This window comes from Musca autumnalis, unplaced genomic scaffold (assembly GCF_047663935.1).
Source record: "Musca autumnalis isolate F117 unplaced genomic scaffold, ASM4766393v1 scaffold_403, whole genome shotgun sequence".
NCBI lineage: Eukaryota > Metazoa > Arthropoda > Insecta > Diptera > Muscidae > Musca > Musca autumnalis.
Window position 1 is genome coordinate 17,271 of NW_027411982.1, and position 21,807 is coordinate 39,077.

Sequence of the window (21,807 nt, forward strand, 5' to 3'; positions counted from 1 at the left end):
GAATAAAGATAATTATTTTTAAAAATATAAAGCACACCTTTTCCCTTCATTACTATTTTTCTGATACGTTATTTTGGAAAATTTCTTTCTATAAACAAATTCCAAATTTCATTGAAATAACAGAAAAACCCCACAAATACATTTTACAACATAATTCCGTTATAATGTGTATTTTTCCATTACAAAATGTATATTGGCAAATATGCAAAAATAAATATTGGGATAGCTGTTGAAGCATAACAAATTACATTTGCTCTTCTCATAGACACATCCATACATAAATATTCATTCCATTTATTACACCCAGCCAAAACCATACTTATGTATGACTGACATTCGTAATGTATCTGTCTGACATGAAAGTAAAGCTATAACAGAACACCATCAAAGAAATATTCCAAAATATGTGTGTTTTGAAGAATTTGAAGGGAGACTGAGTGGGGGTTCTTGTTAAAATTATGTTTCGAATATAAATTTACAGAATAAACCTTGGCTGACAGGGTATACGGCAAGTGTATACTGAAAACTTTTGCTATGCTGCGAAAATATTCTTTGTGGAAAAATGCAGTATTTATTTTTTTCTATTTATTTGCCACAATATTAAAAGTTGAAAATGTTAATAGAGAGTTCTAAAAGGGTAAATTTAGCAATTGATAAAATTAGTTGTAATTTAAATATTGCAATTTAAATGCAAATTGAATACTGTTTGCGCATAATGTTTTTTACCCTCCGAAGAACCCTAAATTTACCAACCAAACCAAAGGAATTTTTGATTTCCACAGCATCGATCTTTTGCATTTATTCTACATATAACTTCGAATAACATAAAGGCCAATAAAATCAAGTTGAAAAATGTAAAATTTTTCCAGAACAAATGATAACAAACTTTTTCAACTACATTAACTGTATCGAGGGTTCTCTGTGTATATTCAATTGCTAAACGAAAAAGTGTTGACATAAGCCAGATTTCAGTAAATCTCCCATACAACGTTATCTCGCTTTAGGAATTTCAAAGGTATTAAATGGGCATAATTTTACATTTGAAATTCTTAGTGGATTAACAACCCTCCATTCTGAAAATTGGTGACATAGGATCGTGATGGTGGGCTGATAATTGAAAATGTCGCTCAAATAAACATGTAAACGAACGATAATTTTGAACGGTCCGAACTTTTTATATCTTCCACCATGAAATATTCTGACCTTATATGGAACAAGTTAAAAAGTATCGCTCGGCTTTGCCATCTTCGATATACCAATAAACTTTCAACTATTGGCAATATCGAATCTAATAACGGCTACGGTAATTTTGAGGCCCGTTTTTATACCCTCAGTATTTATGCTAACGAGGGTATATGGTGATATTCAAAAAAGTTTTTCAATCGTTGCAGTTGAGGTTCACCATTTAATAAGTCGCGAACTGTTAATATATTTTTTAAAATATGAATATATTTGTATTAATTGAAGTGTTTTAGCCATGATCTCATAATATGGACCATAACAAATAATTTTCGTGGAAGCTGCGTTGGTGGTAATATAAAAAAATGGGTAAAATGTGTTGAAGTAAACAAGCTTTTTTGTGTTCTTTCTTGATTTCTGGCCAAACCACGCAAAATTCGAACCTGTGCCCAAATAAAGAACTAAAGAATACCTCTTGGGCAACATGGTTCTAGTGTATGACTTTTCGATATATATACGGCATCCTTCTAAAATCGATGCTGACATTTTGAAGTTTTGATTTCAGTGTTTTTGGATTTTTTCTTATAATTGAGGGTGCAACTAGATAATAATCCAAACTAGTTAATAGGATTGTAGAACTCGCGATTCCACGTCGTTCGATGTATATCTCATGAGTGTGCTCCGTACAGCTTCCTAGTAATAGGAGTCCAAAGGCGAAAATTTGGTGCGTAAATTTTCTAAAAAAACCTATTTTTTGGCTTTGAAATTTACAACTGTCGTACAGGTACCCCTAAACCCCGCGTGATTTTAGTTTTTTTACGTGCCGGATCTAAAAAACCCTTCCGCGTTCGAACCCATCCACTAAAACGTCGGATATAGGTACCTTGAAAGTAGGAAAATTTGCAAAAATATATTTTGACAATTCCGCGAATTGAACCGCGATTTTCTTTGATTATTTTTACATAAATATAATCCTTTATACGCGATTTTAATATTTGCCAAAAAGATCTGTCACAAATTACAAAGATCCGGGAGTAATATCCCTATTTATCCTAAATAGAATGTGGTGGCACATCCGCAGTTCTTGACGAATCTGTCTAAAATAATTTATATTGACGTATTTTTAATAGGCGGCCATTGAAATCGGATGCACATCGCGTAATTTTTGCCCACTTGAAGGTTTTTTGAATGTAAGATGCAACTGATGGCACACTTTGGCCGCTGAATGAAACATGGGAAAATCCATGCATATTGATAGACATGGACTCCCTCTATCAGAAAAGCACATGCACCTCAACTGATTTAAAGGGATTCGCGAATTATACGGTTTTTAACTTCTACGTTTTTTCTGTGATTGTTATTTCAATATTACTCTCGACTTCTTATTTCTATTGCTTATCGCAGAAAGCAAAGTAGAAGTTTAAGCAAAATACTTCAGGATTTGAATGGAAATTTAGCGAAATAATAGAATAACTCCCAACATAAATTTTTCAAATTTTTCGCATTTAACCAAAAATATATTTTTGAAATAATTTCCAACAATAAGTTTCCGTACCAAAAACAGCGGATGTGCTCGCCAAAAAAAGTTTTTAATTTTTTTTCTATGTAATTGCAAAGGAAATTTGAAATTTACCATATACACTTTCATACGGGCAAAATGTGGGAGAACCGATTTGGTTCAAAATTTGCCTTTCACTATATTTAAGACCTGATTATGTCAGTAAAAGTTTTTTTTTCTGGGGCAAGTCCATACTTCTTGAGAGAACAGCCCGAAAGATGTAAAAAACCCCTATGGCACAATATGTAGTGGCTGGAGAGCTCGAACCGAATACTGCGTTTGTCCACACGTTATAGGTCCACTCCTTTCAGTACCTCCCCCACAAAAGTTCGAAAATCTTTGCTAAATTGGTAAGCGCAATTTCTCATAGACGTAGAAACCGATTTGGTCCAAACTTTGGATCTCTAAATATTGTCGAAACTTTGTTTACATTCAAATTTGGTGGTACCACCCACCCTTGTGGTACCACCCACACAAATGTTCAACATTTTTGTGTGGTGAAGGGTCTGTTGGAGGATCATTTGGTCATTTTTACCGAAGGTTTTCCTTGTGGCCCTGTTTACAGTGATATTATGTTTTTCGTAGGCTAGTGTGATAAAAAAGCCTTATCTATCGTTATCCCCACAAAATGTTTGAGTTTTAATCCTATCCATACTTTTGTCGGTTAATACGCCCAAAATTTTGAAAACCCCTCTTTTTTGGGAAAAAAAGTATTTCAATTCACGCAGGCTGAAGCTATATCTCTGTCGACAAAGGCGACTACTACTTTTTACTTGTTAAAGTATGAACTTGCCGACAAAACATTTATTTGGTTTAAAGCTTAAAAGTGTTGCCGAGGATGTACTGGAAAGGATGGACCGACATACTTCAATTTGGATGTGGATCTTATTCATCTGTTATTAGAGTTATCGTGTGCACCAGCCAACCGGACAGACAGACGGATGGACTTGGCTAAATCGACTCCAAATTGTCTGAAACGGATTTCGTCCAAACATACTTGGGGTCCAAAACCATTATTTCGATGAGACACATTTTGCCCGTATGAAAGTGTATATACCCTCGTTAGCATAAATGCTGAGGGTAACTCATTTTTTGAGTTACCGACAAAAAAATCGGTAAAATTCAAATGTTTATAATTTCAATAATTAAGTAAAATTTTCGGTAAGTTAACAACGAAAATAAAGCTGTCGCAAAGTCCTACCGATAGCAACAATGCTGTCAACTTTTACTTACAATGTTTATTCATAATTTTGCTTTTTAATGTTACCGATTTTTTTTTATTAATTTAGTTAATCGAGCTGTATGACCTAATGAGATTACATTGAAAAATTTATATCTAGGGAAGTCCTACACACACATCAACCGCTATTTATATTCAAATGTCCTAACAGAGCCACAAAATTCTGAAAAGACCTTAAATACATTTGATCTATGCCTAGATGAAAGTTTCAATTCACATAGGCTGAGTTTACATCTCAGTCGGCAAAGCCGACTGATACTTCGTACTTTTGTTGTTTGGTCAGTGGCTGAGGATGTATATGTATCTCCGTAAGTACAGCTGATTGATACTTTCAATTTTATACCCTTCACCATAATATGAAAGGTATACACGGTGCTCTTGAAGCAACTTTAAATGGAAGATGCTTACACCTGGGAAGTTTTTGCGGTTTCTGAAACTACAATGTTCATAAATGAAAAAAACCAAAAAACAAAAAAAAAGCAAAAATCGTCGGAGTGTTTTGTAAATAAATCGCGATTTAAGCTGACATATTTAGGGGTTTTTAGGTTTTCAAAATTTTGCTTGGTAACCGCAAGCCCTATCAAAATGGGACTAAACCAAATGTTGTAGCTATAAAAATTCTCTACAAGATTGGCTTTCATAATAATTTCGTAGGATCTACCGTTATTAAGATATAGAAGTTCAAATTGGGATAATGGATTGACTGTATCGCTACCTTATAAAACAATTTCATACATGGTGCGCCTTAACTAACTTTAACTGAAAACCGCTTACACCTAGGATTTTTTTGTGGATTTTGCAACAGCATTGTTCATAGGTGAGAAAAATCGAAAAACAAGAAAAAATCGCTGGAGGGATTTTAAAATAAATCGCGGTCAAAATTCAAATTTTTAGGTTTATTTTAGGTTTTCGCGATTTTGCTTGGAAACCGCAAGTCCTATCGAAATGGGGCTAAAGAAAATGTTGTTGTTCTCTAGGGGATTGACCGTCATGATTTTTTTCGTAGGTTTTGCCATTTTTGAGATATATAGATGTTCAAGTCACATTTTTAGCTTTTTTGTTAAGTTTTCACGATTTGCTTGAAAACGGAAAGTCTTATCGAAATGGGACTAGAGAATCTTTTAGCTGTGAAAATTCTCTACAGACTGGTTTTCGCAATCTTTTCCTAGGTTGTGCCATATTTGAGATATATAAGTTTAATTTGGGAAATTGCAGTCATGACATTGCTTTATAAGGAAGCGATACAGCCAATGCATTGTCCTAATTTGAACTTCTATATCTCAATAACGGGTAAAACCTAGGAAATTATCATAAAGGTCAATCATGTAGCTACAACATTTTCTTTAGTCTAATTTCGATAGGACTAGTGGTTTCCAAGCAAAATCGTGAAAACCTAAAAACCCCTAAAAATATCATCATAAATCGCGATTTTTGTTTCAGAATCCGCACCTTCCATTTAAAGTTGCTTCAAGAGCACCGTGTATAACTAAATTTGCCATTCCGTTTGTAACACATCGAAATATTCATCGGAGACACTATAAAGTATATATACTTGATCAGGGTAAAATTTTATGTCGATATTACCAAGTCCGTCTGTCCGTTTGACGGTCCGTCCGTCTGTTGAAATCAAGCTAGAGCTCGCAATTTTTAAGATGGAGCTTTGTAATTTGGTATAGAAGTTTCTATTACTCCTAGGATAATTGGTATAGCAAATGGGCTATATCGGTCCACGTTTTGATATAGCCCCCATATAACGGCACCACCCGATTTTCGGTATTTTTAAGGTTTTAGCTTCATTATCACTGAAATTTGGTACTTTGCCTTCGTTGGGTATACAATTTCCCCCAAGAGTATAGGTCAACGCCTTTATATAGCCCCCATAGAACAGCACCTCCCGATTTTCGAAATGGTTAATGTTTGGTACTTAGTCTTCGCTGGGGGTATAAAACATTCCCCCGTAATTTTTTCGGTATAGATCCAAGTCTTTATATAGCCCCTATATAACGGTACCTCCCGATTTTCGGTATTTTGAAGGTTGTGGACTCAATATTACGCCGAAATGACTGTAATTTGGTGTTTAGTCATCATTTGGGGTATAAAACTCACCCATATAACGGTACCTCCCGAATTTCTGTGTTTTGAATGTTATGGCCACAATAATCCATCAAAGAGGCTGAAATTTGGTATTTAGTGTTCATTAGGGGTAGTCAACTTTTCCCTCTAATTTTGTCGGTATAGGTCCACGCCTCCATATAGTCTCCATTGAACGGTACCTCCCGATTTTCGGTATTTTGAAAGTTGTTTCCTCAATATTCCACCAAATTGGTGTCTAGCCTTCATTTGGGGTATAAAACTTTCAATATGAAATTTATCGGTATAGGTCCACGCCTTTACATAGTCCCCATAGACCGGTAGCTCCCGACTTTCGTAATTCTAAAGGTTGTGACGTCAATATCCCACCGAAATGACTGGATTTTGTTATTTAGTCTTCCAGGGGGTTATGAAGTATTCCTGAAAAGAATTATTAGTATATGTCCACGTCTCCCCCCATAGAAGCATACTTTTTAATTTTGGTATTTTTTAGGATTTAGCCACATTATCTTACCGAAAAATATCGGAAAATTGTAATTAGTCTTCTTTGAAACTTTCCGCATGAATATATATCGACGAAATTTGGTAGTTAGTCTTCTTCATAAACGAAAGGAAACTAATTGCCCCATACGGGACAAGAAGTCTTCTCTCATATCAATGAGTGCACCCCGATTCATATGAGCTCAATAATATGGGACCTACTGTTTATCGCCAAGTCAGAACGTCGTGTCTTAAGACACCAATTTCTAGAGAAGTTTTACATGGCTGAAATACTCAGGAAATGTCGCGAACATTACTGAGGGGTTTTTTGCCACCGTTGAAAATTTTGATGTTGACTGGCCGGGGAATCGAACCCACGACTTTCAGTGTGCAAGGCGGGTGTGTGATGTTTTACTCCTAATTTGTTAATCTTTGGCTCACCAATACATGTAACTGTTGGCTCGATAACGAGTTAATATGGCCTGTGAAAACGGTATGCATTAACCTGGAACAACAACCATTTCAACCATTCCAATATTAATTTGACTTCATTTGGTTGCCAAAAATCTTTTTTCATATGCAAAAATAATGCAATAACTGATATTAATAACAAAAATAACAATATGCCATTATGATATGAACTCATTACGCAATATTATATCACACATCTCCATAGACTAACAACATTGTTATTATATAAATTGTCACAAATGTACAAATTCACTTCCACACACAATGTATGTATGTAAGCATATGTATACATAAATGTAATTGCAAATCGATATAGTAATAAATGTCATTTACCAAAATCCCAATAATTCTCATTATGAATTTGGCAAAAGTGAACTAATGGAAAATATGCATGGATGCCATCAAGTTGAGAATAATCACATATATATACATAGTCGAACATACAAACACACTCATTACAAAATTTTCCATTTCAATTCAATTTCCAATTTATTTTGTGATATTATTTTGTAGCATTTACATACATTTTGGCGACGCTACAAGGCTAATGCTAAATGACATTTTCAATTTAGAATTAAAATTTAAGGGCATTTATCCATACGACTATAAACGTCATACCCTTCCACCCCGGTTTTACGTCTTTTAGTACCTAACGTAAGTAAACTGGGTTCTCCTTCATGGTAATTTTTTATTTGTTAGTCTATGATGTGAAGCGTAAAAATCACATCAGTGGCAAATTTTGTTCTTTTTATAGCAGCAACGAATATTTCGTTTAGTTTTGTCAGCCATACCAGCATTGCGATTTAACTTATTCCGGCTACCACCCAGCCCTTCCTGAATTTGTTTGGTATTTATGTTGTTGCCATAGTAACGATTATAAGTTATTTCGTCTTACCACCATCCTTTTGAGTTTTTTTCTCACAACTTTTGCCAAAGCAATGCTCAAAGTAAAAATAAGATTGAAAAGAAAATAAACTTAGCACTGTTTTTTTTTCATGGAAAAATTTGTTAAGTGAAATGTTATGGCAAATAAAATTTGCACAGACATTCGGAATAAATATTTGCATCGTAACTTATTTTGATGTTATGTGAAGAAAATAATTTTGTTTCGTTTTTTTTTTTGCCAGATGTTACTCCGATGCTATTTTTTTTTTTGCTGAAAACAAGGAATATTTTCGCCTTTTTGTATTACAGTCTAAAGGTCCTTGGAACAACTTCTACTACTTGGCCTGTTTTGAGACTCAGCTTTGACTGATGTGATCGATATACAACGTACTTTACAGCTCATCTGTTCCGTCTTTCCACGTTTTCCTACTGTTTCTTCTTCTTCCCATCTCAGTGCGGATATTCTGGATGTGTGGCCTTAGTATCTTTAGTTCACCACTGCACAGTGGTTGCTGCCACTGGCCAAATTAAAAAAAAAAAAAAAAACAAGTAAGTACGTATCAGTCAGCTGTGCTGACGGAGAAATACCCTCAGCCACTGACCAAGAAAAAAACAACAAAACCAAACCAAATACAATAATTATGCCGTATATAAAATATATTGATTTTATATCACGAGTTTGCTTTAAAATCTGTAGCTACCGTAACGTGGGCTTATACCAAATCATTCACACATACCAAACATTTTTGGCAACCGAACTTCCTCATAAAGGACTCAAAATATTAAATTATGTTAAAATAAGTTTGAAAGAATTTTTTGAAAAATTGTAGAGATATATTGCACAATATCCGACAGGTTTTTGAAGCTTTTGGCCCATTATTTTAGGAAGTATTGATTAACTCCGGAACAAAATGTCCGATGGTAAATCGGTCCTCTCCAACAATCTACTAAACAAGAGTCATAACGATGCGAGAGGAGCTCCTAAGCTTCACTTTATCCGAATTTTGTGTGGTAGGTACCCGAGGGAGTGAACCGATATAGTCTATATTTCAATCCCATACTGGACTGGATGAAATAACACGATGTGCAAAGCCTGGATCAATCAAACACTCCCTGCGAGGATTATCTTGCGGATTTGCCATTTTGGTTGGTGCCGTCAGGGTTTCTTGCAGCTTTTAGGCCAATATCTCAGGAATTATTGACTTACTCCGGCAAAAAATTGTACCGTCGTAAAGCGAGCCACAAAAAAACTTACTGAAAAAAAAATTCAAAACGATCAGTGAAGAGCTCTTAAACTTCACTTCATCCGAATTTTGTGTGGGAACTACTCGAAGGAGTGGACCGATATAATCCATATTCCAACCTGATACATGACTGGATGAAATAATACAATGTGCAAAGCCTACACCAATAAGATATGCACTGCGAGAATTATCTTGCGGATTTGCCATTTTGGTTGGTGCCGTCAGGGTTTCTTGGAGCTTTTAGGCCAATATCTTAGGAAGTATGGACTTCCGCAAGAAAAAAATTGAAGCGTCATAAAGGGAGGCGCAAGGAAAACTTACTGAAAAATAATGAAAAACCATCTGAGAGGTGCCCTTAAACTTCACTTTAGCCGAATTTTGTGTGAGAGGTACCCGAAGGAGTGGACAGATATAGGTCATATTCGAATGAGATCTATATCTGAAAGGAATAATACGATTTGCAAAGTTTTGACCAAATCGATTGCTCCCTTAGAGAGTTATCGTTCAGACCATTTTACAGAAAAATTTTGAACTTTTGTGGGTGAGGTACCAGTAGGAGTGAACCGATATATCCCATCTTCGAACTTAAACTAAGTTTGGACAAAATATTACGATACCCAAAATTTGGTTCGAATCGGTTGAACTGTTCGAAAGTTATTGTGCGCACAAGCCAGACAGACATACATTTTTCGTATCAAAGTGTATATACCCTTCTAGCCTAAAGGCTGAGGGTATAATTAAAGTCTAATTTTTTGGTACCAAATGTGTTCATTTTTACTCCTAACATGTTAAAATTCTCTAAAATAAATTTTTTGTGGAATACTTCTTAATGTACCCTTTGAGAATAGCATCAAAAAAGAGAAAAGATAAACTGGCACTTCTACCTTTTGAATTAATAATTTATATGAATCCTTCAAAATTCCGAAAATCGGGCGGTACCATTATATGGGGACCCTATCAAAACGTGGACCCAATTCGAAATTTTTTTTTACAAGAAAGTTTTCTAACATTAGGGAATACCAATAGCCAAATATTAGCCAATTTCATTAAAAGATGGGGTCAAGACTCCAATATGCCAGAAATCAGGGGGTACCATTCTAAAAAGTTGGACCTATGTTAAATTTTGTTGCTTTTTTATTTGTGTTGCTAATCTAACCTTTACTGAAATTTTCGTATTGCTATCTGCACAGTAAGTATTTTTGGCTGCTCTTCCCATGCAAGTTCGACCACAGTGCACTGTTGGACTTTGGTTTCATCATTCTTCCTGTGAGGCGGTGATTGTGCTGCCAGTGCACATTTTTTTATTTGCTCTCCACTGTTCGGAATATGGTTATTGTACAGTTCTATTAACAATATCGTCTCTAACTATGACACATTAATATTTATGTACATACATATGTAACTAATTAAATAAGTTTAGTATCAACCCTGATTTAGTGGCAATTAAGATAATATTGTCATAAATCAACGCTAATAAAATAGACAAACACCATGTTTATTGTTAGCGATTAGCTCTACGAGTTACCATTAGTGAGACAAACTAGTCTTTTAACGATTATGATAAATATACTTTGGTAGGCGTTAAATATTTCGTAGGCCATAGGAAAACAAAAAACAGATAAAGAATACAAATCTGCTATAAAAAAGGCAGTGCTATAAAGAAATTGATTGATTTGAACAACACAAATAACAAAACATAAAAAGGATGTAGTAAATATGGACACATTTACACATGTAGGTACGACTACATTTCGATATATATACCCTGTAGGAATTATGGGGTCATATGTCGACATGTCACCACTTTGTCTACTATTATGGTGACAAAGTCAACATTTTGTCAACAGGTCGTCAACAATTACAACGAATTACAAATAGAATAATTCGAATTACAAATAAAATAATTCGAATTACCAACAGAATAATACGAATTACAAATAGAATAATTCGAACTACAAAAAGAATAATTCGAATTACAAATGGAATAATTCAAATTACAAATAGAATAATTCAAACTACAAATGGAATAATTCGAATTACAGCTGAAATGCTTCGAATTAAAACTGGAATTCTCGAATTACAAATGGAATTCTCGATTTACAATTAAAATGATTCGAATTACATCTTAAAAAGGTGTATTTTCCAAGGAATTTCTTTTATATGATTGCGTCCGGTCATACATACATAAGTTGAAAATGTCAATAGTGAATCTATACTGACTTACTACTGAAATTGTTAACAGTACTACTGACAAACTGTAGACATCTCACGTAATTTCCTATAGACATTTGGTATGAACAAGTCATTCGAAAGTCAGTAGTGACATTGGAACTAGTATGTCAGAAGTAAGTTTGTAGTTGCTGAGGTATTATCGGGTATGTTCTGAGACCCACTTCACCTCTCATTTCACGCCTCAAGCATTTTGTTCACCCCATTTTCGCTAATTTCCGAGTATTTTATGGATGGACTAGGGCGTACTCTTCCTTTTAAATACCCAAGTGAATCTTAGTCCCAAGAAATTCGCCAAAAGTGGGAGTAAATGGGGTAATCAGATTTACACCACAAAATTTTTTGGCCTATTTGGAACTTTTTTTCGAATTAAAAATTATATAGTACGTTTAATAAGACCATGAACTTACACTTTTGTTTAAATTGTATATTTTATTAAAGAATAAGTAAAAGAGTATCAGCATGTGTGAATTGAAACTTCCATCTATTGACAATATCGAATTTACGGATTAGAGATTTTTTATTCCGTTTTGAAATTTGCCGACAAAAATATATTTAGTGTGAAGCTCAATAGTGTTGCGAAGGGTGTACTTAAAGGAGTGGATCGACATAGTCCATTTTGGATGTAGATCTTATTTTAGGATTTATTAGATTTTGTACCCACCAGTCATTTCAGTTGGTCACCGTATAACTTAGAAGTTTTGGGCCACGTTGCCAGGAAGCATGGACTTGCCCACGAAAAATATAAAATCGTTTAACTGGACCACAAGGAATAGCCTCAGGAGTGAACCGATAGTGTCCACATTGGAACCTCGTCTATGTCCGCTAGAAATTTCACGATGTGCAAAGTATGGACCAAATCGGTTCCTCCCTTCAAGAGTTATCCAGCGCACACATTTTCCGAACATTTTCGAACTTTTGTGTGGGAGGTACCTGGACAATTTTTGGAATAAATCGGTTGATCCATTGAAGAGTTATCGTGCGCTCCAGCCAGGCCGGCAGACATACCGACGGACATTTGTAAATCGACTCCTTATTGTCTGAAACGGACTTCGTCCCAACATACTTGGGGTCTGAAACCATTATTTCGATGAAGAACATTTTGCCCGTATGAGAGTGTATCTACCCTCGTTAGCATAAATGCTGAGGGTATAATTATGTAAAATAGAAATACAATTTTTATCATACATGTTTTTCATATTCAGCAAAATAAATATTTACACATAGAATATTACACATGAACCCAGCTATATACGTCTGAAATTATAAGCAAAATGGAGTAAACTGGCATTTTTTATACCCTCCACCATAATATAGAGGGTATTATTAAATTTGTCATTCCGTTTGTAACATATCGAAATATTCATCGGAGGCCCTATAAAGTATATATATTCTTGATCAAGGTAAAATTCTAAGCCGATATAACCATGTCCGTCCGTCTGTTGAAATCAAGATACAGCTCGCAATTTTTAACATAGGATTTTGCAATTTGATATAGAAGTTTCTATTACTCCAAGTGTTTGGTATTGTAAGTGAACTATATCGGTCCACGTTTTGATATAGCCCCCATAAACGGTACCACCCGATTTTCGGTATTTTGGAGGGGTTAGCTTCATTATCACACCGAAGTGGCTGAAATTTGGTACATAGTCTTCGTTGGGAGTATAAATTTTTTCCACAGAACGTGTCCTCCCGATTTTCGGTATTTTGTAGGACTCAATATTCCTCCGAAATGGCTGACATTTTTATTTATTCTTCGTTAGTGGTATAAAACTTTCCATATGAAATTTGTCGATATAGGTCTATGCCTTAATATAGACCCCATAGAACGGCACGTCCCGGTTATCGGTATTTTCAAGGTTATGGCCACAATAATTCATCGAAATGGCAGAAATTTGGTATTTAGTCTTCGTTGGAAGTATTCAACTATCCCCTCTAAATATGCCGATATAGGTCCACGCCTTCACATGGAACTCATAGAGCGGGACATCTCAGTTTTCTGTATTTTGAAGTTTGTGGCCTCAATATTCCACAGAAATGGCTGAAATTTGGTATTTAGTCTTCGTTAGGGGTGCATAACTTTCCACCTTAAATTTTTAGGTAGAGGTTAACGCCTTCATATTGTCCCCATAGAAGTGTATCTTCCGAGTTTCGGCATTTTGAAGGTTGAGTCTTCAATATTCCACCGAAATGGCTGAAACTTGGTATTGAGCCTTCATTTTGGGTATTCAGCTTTCCCCTCTTAATTTGTCGGTATAGTGCACGCCTTTATGTAGCTCCAAAAGAACGGTACATCCCAATTTTCGGTATTTTTCAATATTCCATCGAAATGGCTGAAATTTGGTATTTAGTCTTTGTTGCGAGTGCAGAACTTTCCACCTGAAATTTGTCTATGATAAAGTGGCTAAAATCTCTAAAATACTGAAAATCAAGAGGTACGCTTCTATGGGGTATAGGAAGAGATGTCGACCTATACAGGTAATTTTCTTATTGAATATTTTATAACCCCACGAAAGACTAAATAACAAATTTCAGTCAAGTCGGTGGAATATTGACTTTACAACACTCAGAATGACGAAAATCGGGAGGCACCGTTCTATGGGGGCTATATTGAAACGAGGACCTATACCGACGAAATTCAGTCAGAAAGTTTTTTACCGAATTTCAGCCATTTCGGTGGGTTATTGTGACCACAACCTTCAAAATACCGAAAATCAATGGGGCTCTATGACGACAAATTTGGAGGGGAAAGAAGTGAAGTTCTATGGGGACTATATGAAGGCGTGGACCTATGGCGACAAATTTAGAGGGGAAAGAAGTGAAGCCGCGGACCTATAGCAAAAATTTTCTGTGGGAAAGTTTTATACCCACAACTAAGACAAAGTACCAAATTTCAGCCACTTCGGTGTGATAGTGAGACTAAAACCTTAAAAATACCGACAGTCCGGAGGTAACGTTCTATAGACTATATCAAAACATGGACCGTTATAACCCATTTGCAATATCAAATATCATAGGAGTAGTAGAAACCTTTATACCAACTTATAAAGCTTTATCTTAAAAATTGCGAGCATTGTTTTTCTTTTTTGTTTTGTTTTTTTTTTTTTGGGTCAGTGGCTGAGAGTATATCTTTATCAGCACACCTGACTGATACTTTCTTACATGTTTTCCTTAAATTCATTCGTTAAACTAAAACTAAACTACATATGTTTAACGCCTGCGTCAAACTGACGCTATTATACGGAAGCGAAAGGGGGCTCACAACAAATGCAATTAATTAAAAAAATTCAAACGCAGATCAACAAATTTTTACGAATCATATACAGAATATTTTGGCCAAATACAATCTCCAACGCTGATCTATGGAGGAAAACAAAAGGGATGCCAATAAATATACAAAATACGAAGAGGAAGTGGACTTGGACTTGAATCGGACACACTCTTAGCAAACCGCCACAAAGTATTTGCAGACAAGCGCTGGAATGAAACCCCCAAGGCAGTAGAAGGCGGATCAAGCCGATAACAACATGGCGACGAACAATCATCACTGACATAAAGAAACTTAATTGTATATCATTTGATGAAATAAAAACATATTGTAGTGATAAAAATAAGTGGAAACATCATCCCTAGGCTCCCAAGAGAAGTAATAGAGGAAAAAAACATTATCGAAAAGTCATTAAACTCACATTTGATAAAGTTCCTGATGGTATTGTAATTAATAACTAATTTATGAACAAATACCATTGTAAATATTTATTTACTTTTACCAGACACAATTCTTTTTCAATTAAAGGTTCCCTATTCTGCACCACAATTTTCCTTCTAATTGATTGGCTTCAATGAACAGAAAACAAAATATATCTGGTCATGCTTATGTGAAGTGTATGCGGTCTATAGGGTCAATTGCACAACGTAAACTTACTTGTCACCACCATGACATGGTTTTTTTTTCAAATAAACCATATACAATGTCATGCTTGACTTGTTCAAGGCTGTAATAACTAGCAACGTCACAAACTGGCCATTGGATGAATGATGCCAATACATTAGGCAAATAGTACACATATCACTTATTTACTCAAAGTGTGACACATTTCAAAAAATCCAGTTTCGAGAAAAATTCCTTGTAAATTGGCGTTTGAAGTTTGACTATTGGAAAGATTATGACACAAAAAATAGAATAACAACTTGGGCCATATTTTGCAAACAGTTAGCTAGATATCAGTGCTGAATTTCTGTGTTAGATCAAGCATGATTTGAAGTGTTTTAATGTTTCACAAACTTAAAAAAACTGCTTTGTTGAATTATGTCAAACTCGTAGTAAATGGGCATCAACTCGATGCGTTTTAAAGATATCAGCATGAAAATTAAACTGCTAACTCAGAAAACACTTTTTTTGAGTTATGCCACTCTTCGAGTAAATGATCAAAATGTAAATAAACCAAGGGTATTGGAAGTACTTACAGACCTTGAGTTTTTTCAAAGAACCTACAATATTGTTTCATAATATACACATGTATACGTTTGTTTGTTTTGTTTGTGCTAAAAAAAGTCCTGGATCATTTTGTAACGCTCTCTGTAAAAATCAAACATGTTAAGTCACATAAGTTTCTATATGGTCAAAAGGGCGTTTAAGGGCATCAGCCAACAGCATGATTTAACATTGTCATTTGAAAGCTTAGTTACAGATGAATCTCTATAACAATTAGTTACATATGTGGTTGAGGTTGGTTCTTGTGTAAGTAAACGATTATTCACATTGGTAGAAAATTAGCAAGATGTGTTCGTTATATGGTTTGTGTATGTAGTTTGTGTATCCCTATATATAAACACATTTTTTGAAGTAACGTATGATTATTTTTATTTTAGCTAAGTTTTTATAATCATTCACAAAATAAATCTTTTTTAGTAAAAGGAGTTGATTGACTGGCGAAATGATTCATCTTATATGGTAAATTGGGGCGCCTTCGCCATGTTTTTGTTCAACATGCTCTCATATAGAAGCCGTTAAAGTTTTATCAAATATTATTATACACTTAGCATTTATGCCAATGAGGGTATATACACTTATTTCTAAATAATGGTTTTAGACCCCAAGTATGTTTGGACGAAATCCGTCCGTCTGTCTGTCTGGCTGGTGCGCACGATAACTCTCGAACGGATCAACCATTCGAACGAAATTTTGGGTATTGTAATATTTTGCCTAAACTTAGTTTAAGTTCGAAGATGGGCCATCCGGTACCTCCCCCACAAAAGTTGGAAAATGTTCGGAAAATTTGTGCGCACGATAACTCTTGAAGGGAGTATCTGATTTGGTTCATGCTCTGCATATCGTAAAATTTTTACCAGACTTAGATGACGTTCCAATATGGATTCAATCAATTGAAGTTCGAAGAAAAGCCATATCGGTCCACTCTTTCCGGTACCTCCCCCACAAAAGTTCAACAATTTTCGGAAAATATGTTCGCACGATAAGGGGTTGGCCGATTTGATTCATACTTTACACATCCTAATATATCTACCAGATATAGATCAGGTTTGATTATGCACTATATTTTTCCACTCCTCCCACACAAAGTTTCGAAGACCTTTAAGACCTTCTCTTGAATCACTGTGATTTTTGTTGAAGCAACTTGCATTCGCTGGCTCAATTACGTCGGTAAACATTTGTTCAGGGGCTAATGCATACTCCTTGAAAAAACAGCCCGAAAGTTGTAAAAAACTCCTATGGCACCATATGTAGTGACACGATAACTCTCGAACTGATCAACCGGTTTGGTCCAAAATTGGGCCTTCGTAATAATTTGTTATGGTTTCAGTTCGAAGATAGGGAATATCGGTCCACAACTTCCGGTACTTCCCCCGATTATTTAAAAAAAAAAAAATGGTTCAAACTTTGTATCTCTTAATATTTTGTCCAAATTTAGTTTAACTACTAAAATGGAGGTACCTTAGGGTACCTCTCCCACTAAAGTTCAACATTTGTTTATAAGTGCAGCTTATGGTATGTTCAACGATCCTTTGGAAATGAATATCTATCGAAAAGATATGACTCCCAAAATAAGAACTACTTCCATAATAAGACCTTAAATACATTCGATATGACGGTTGATGAAAGTTTCAATTCACATAGGCTGAGGATATATCTCTGTCGGCAAAGCCGACTGATACTTTTTTAATTGTATTAAAATATAAAATAAAATATAAGTATAGATATATAAATGGCTATAATTGTACCCTACTCCACAATGTGGAAAGGGTATTATAAGTTTGTTTTGCTAAAAATTCATGTAACACCGCGAAATATTCGTCGTGGACCCCCAATGTCATATACCATTTTTCATATCTCAACGAGACAAAGCGATATAGCGATGTGTGTCCGTCCATTCGTGTGTCCGTCTGACCATTATACATTGAAATCAAACTCCAGGCCGCAATTATTGACCGATTGTCACGAAATTTGGTATGGAGGCCGGTTTCACATCAGAATAGATCGCTATTGTTATTGGTGATGATCGTGAAATATTGAGGGGATGAAATGGACCAACAACAAGATTTTTATCCGAATTTGTATCTGCTTTGTATGTCGCAATCATAGTCCGATCAGCGCGAAATTTCAAAAAAGGTGTGAGCTTATGACGGAGATGAAACTTGCAATTTTACGTGGGAAAATTGGAAAAAAATTAAAAAATCAAGCTATCTTAAAGGTTTTTAGTTGATTTTAAATGCAATATTGCCACAATAGAGATCACAATAATTTAGATAAAAGTTTGGACTTGTTATGTTTAAAATTGAAAATTAACCATATCAGACCACGTTCGGAATAGTCCACACACAAACGTTTTTAACCAAATTCTCCAACAGAATTGAAGCAATAACTAAAAAAACGTGCAAATGTATATTAATCATATAGGTTTACGTTTTGGTATATACCAGAATTTTCACAATAGCTTTTATTTGGCATTTTTGGTTCTATATCCCACAGAGAATTGCTAATATAGCTCTACGTTTTCGCTTTCGAAAGATTATCTGTAATTCGAAACTATTAGCATAATTTTTAATAATATCGTCTGTAATATGTATTTTGGAAATCCTTTTGGTGGGAGAATGTGGTGAAAATAGATCCACGTTCGAATACAGGGATTGTATTCACGAATATGTCGAGTAGAAATTTAGAATGTTTTAATGTGGTGGAGAATATAAACAGTTCGGCCCGAACGTAACGCCTCTTCTTTAGAGTACATATCCAGATATCACACACTAATTAAAAAAGTTTTGTATTATTGTAAGAAAATAATATCTTTTAATTTATAAAAACACCAAAATTTTACTATTTTACCAGAAGTGAAAGCCAACTAAAAATTCAGAAAATTACATTAAGAAAAAAGAAAACATTTTTGTCAGGAGTCGGGCGATATTTGAGACTACGCAAAAACATGGTCGAAAAAATATCTCTAAAAAAACTCGGCAAAATTTTAGCTAAGTCCTGAAAAAATAGGTTAAGTCAAAATAACTCCCTCTGATACCTCAATGGTTGTTGTTCCCAAATATTTCTATTTTAATTGTACGAATAGATGTTTATGCACTCGATGACATTAGAAACTTTCCAATGACTGTGCCCAAAGGCTAATCACTTCTGTTGGCACAAAGGCAGACTTATGCAAATTCATAACAATCATACAAGCTACATAATCAAAATATTTTTCCTAAAAATTGTGTAGTCAGGGATTTTCAGAATTTCGTGGTCGTTTTTGGACGTATAATCTTTCCGACAAAAATATCGAAACATTTAGGGTATATATAAATTCACAGTTGTGGGCATTGCGAATAAATACATATGTTGTGCTCATAAATTTGACTTCAAAAAAGCGCAAAAGTTTTGCACTTTTTTACAGAAGATACCTAAAGGAATCGACCCAGATACTCCATTTTGGAAATGGACCTAATTTGGGAAGTCATTCCTTTTGATAGTTATCGTGTCAAAACGTAATTTTAGTTTGTCGCCGCAAGGGTTAGAGTTTTTGGACCATAATGAAAGGGAAATGGAATATTGATGTAAACAAGACCGCAGGGAGTGGATCAAAATGTGCAATGGTTCCTCGAACTTTTGTGAGGGATATATCCGAATGTGCTGTCCCATATTGATCCTCTTGGTACTTGATATACATAAGTACGTCTGCAAGTAATTTTAGGATGTCCAAAGTTTCGGTCAAATCGGATAATTGAAATTTTGTGTGGGAGGTACCTGAAGGAGTGAATTCATTTAATCCCTATTCGAACCTAATTTTTGTCTCGAAAAAATCGATTTGGACTTTCGAGTGTTATTGCGCGCACCATTTTATGGAAACATTTTTAATGTCTTGTGAGGGAAGTACCCGAAGTAGTGGACTGATATGACTTAAAGTTTGGACAAAATATTGCGAGACCTAAAATTTGGAGGCTGCGCCACCAGCACCAGCACCCCCACCGCCCACGAGCACCAGCACCGCACTGCACTGATACTTTCTAACTTGTTGTAATAATATATAGCGCAAAAGCCCCGATATGTCATTATAAAATACGGATAATAATACCTCACTTTTCCAGTAATGACGGCGTATATACACTGCCGCTCACTTGAATAGAACCCCCCTGCACAAGATATGTAGTTTTTAAGTTTTATTATATTTTGCTTCATGTGTTTGGAGTAAACTTAGTCATTCATTTGCGTTCAAATCCAATTTGTATAAGAACTATGTAAGCAAAACAAAATAAAGTCAAAAATTGAAGTAACAAATATGGGAAATATGCATAAAATCGTAATGATACTGCCACTCGGGATATCCGAAAATGCTTCTCACTACTAGAAACGCCTGTTCTAGAACTCCTTTGTAAATTCTCGTGCGCATTTAGGGTGAAAGAAGATTCAAGTTTTGGTAGAGGCCCCATATAGCCTTACCTCCCGATTGTAGGAATTTTGTAGTATTTTAGCTAGAGTTTTCAACTGAACGAGCTATAACCTACCAGGTGAAGTTCCCAGTGGTCATAAAACTTGGTCTATGTTTATACCCTCAGCATTTATGCTAACGAGGGTATATACACTTTCACACGGGCAAAATGTGCCTGATCAAAATAAGTATGTTTGGACGAAATCCGTTTCAGACAATTTGGAGTCGAATTAGCCATGTCCGTTCGTCTGCCTGTCTAACTGGCTGGAGCGCACGATAACTTAGTTTAAGTTCGAAGATGGGTTATATCGCACGATAACACTTGAAGGAAGTAACCGATTTGGTTCATACTTCGCACATCGTGAAATTTGTACCAGACTTAGATGTGGTTCCAAGTTGGACTCAATCGGTCCACTCCTTCGGGTACCTCCCACACAAATTTTCGGAAAAGTTCAGTTCAGAATCTATTCACGAATCGCTTTGATTTTTGTATTGTATTCACTGCCCCCCATATAACGGTATAAGTTTCATCAGGGGCAAGTCTATACTTCCTGAGAAAATAGCCTGAAAGGTACAAAAACGCCCTATGACACCGTGTGTAGTGGTAAGAGCACAAGATAACTATCGAAAGGATCTGCCGATTCGGTCCACAATTTGGTATTCGTAATATTTTGTGCAAACTTAGCTTAAGTTCGAAGATAAGCCATATCGGTCCACTCCTTCAGGTACCTCCCCCACAAAAGTTCAAAAATGATCGGAAAAATTGTGCGCACGATAACCCTTGATTGGAGTGACCGATTTGGTCCACACTTAACACATCATAAAATATCTACCAGATATAGATCAGGTTCTAATATGCACTATATTTGTCGACTCCTTCCGGTACCTCCCACACCAAATTTTGGATAAAGTCACTTTAAGACCAGCTCTCGAATCACTTTGATTTTTGTTGAAGCAACTTGCATTCGCTGCCTCAATTACGGCAGTAAAAGTTTTTCACGGGCAAGTCCTTACTTCTTGAGAAAACAGCCCGAAAGTTGTAAAAACCCCTGTGGCATCATATGTGCTGGCTGGAGGGCTCGAACCGAATACTGCGTTCGCCCACACTTTGGATATTGTAATATTTCTAATATCTAATCTAATATATATTAGATGAAATTCGAAGGTGGTACTTATAGGTCAACTCCTTCCGGTACCTCCCCCAAAAAGTTCGAAAATATTCGCTAAAATGGTCCGACCGATTTCTCAAAGACGTAGCAACCGATTTGGTCCAAACTTTGGACCTATAAATATTGTCGAAACATAGTTTGTGTTCAAATTTGGGCCATATCTGTCCAATCCTTGTGGTACCACCCACACAAATGTTCAACATTTTTGTGTGGTTCGAGCATCCTTTGGACATTTTTATCGAAGGTTTTCCTTGTGGCCCTGTTTATAGCGATATTATGTTTTTCGCAGGCTAGTGTGATAAAAAAGCCCTATCTATCGATATCCAAATTT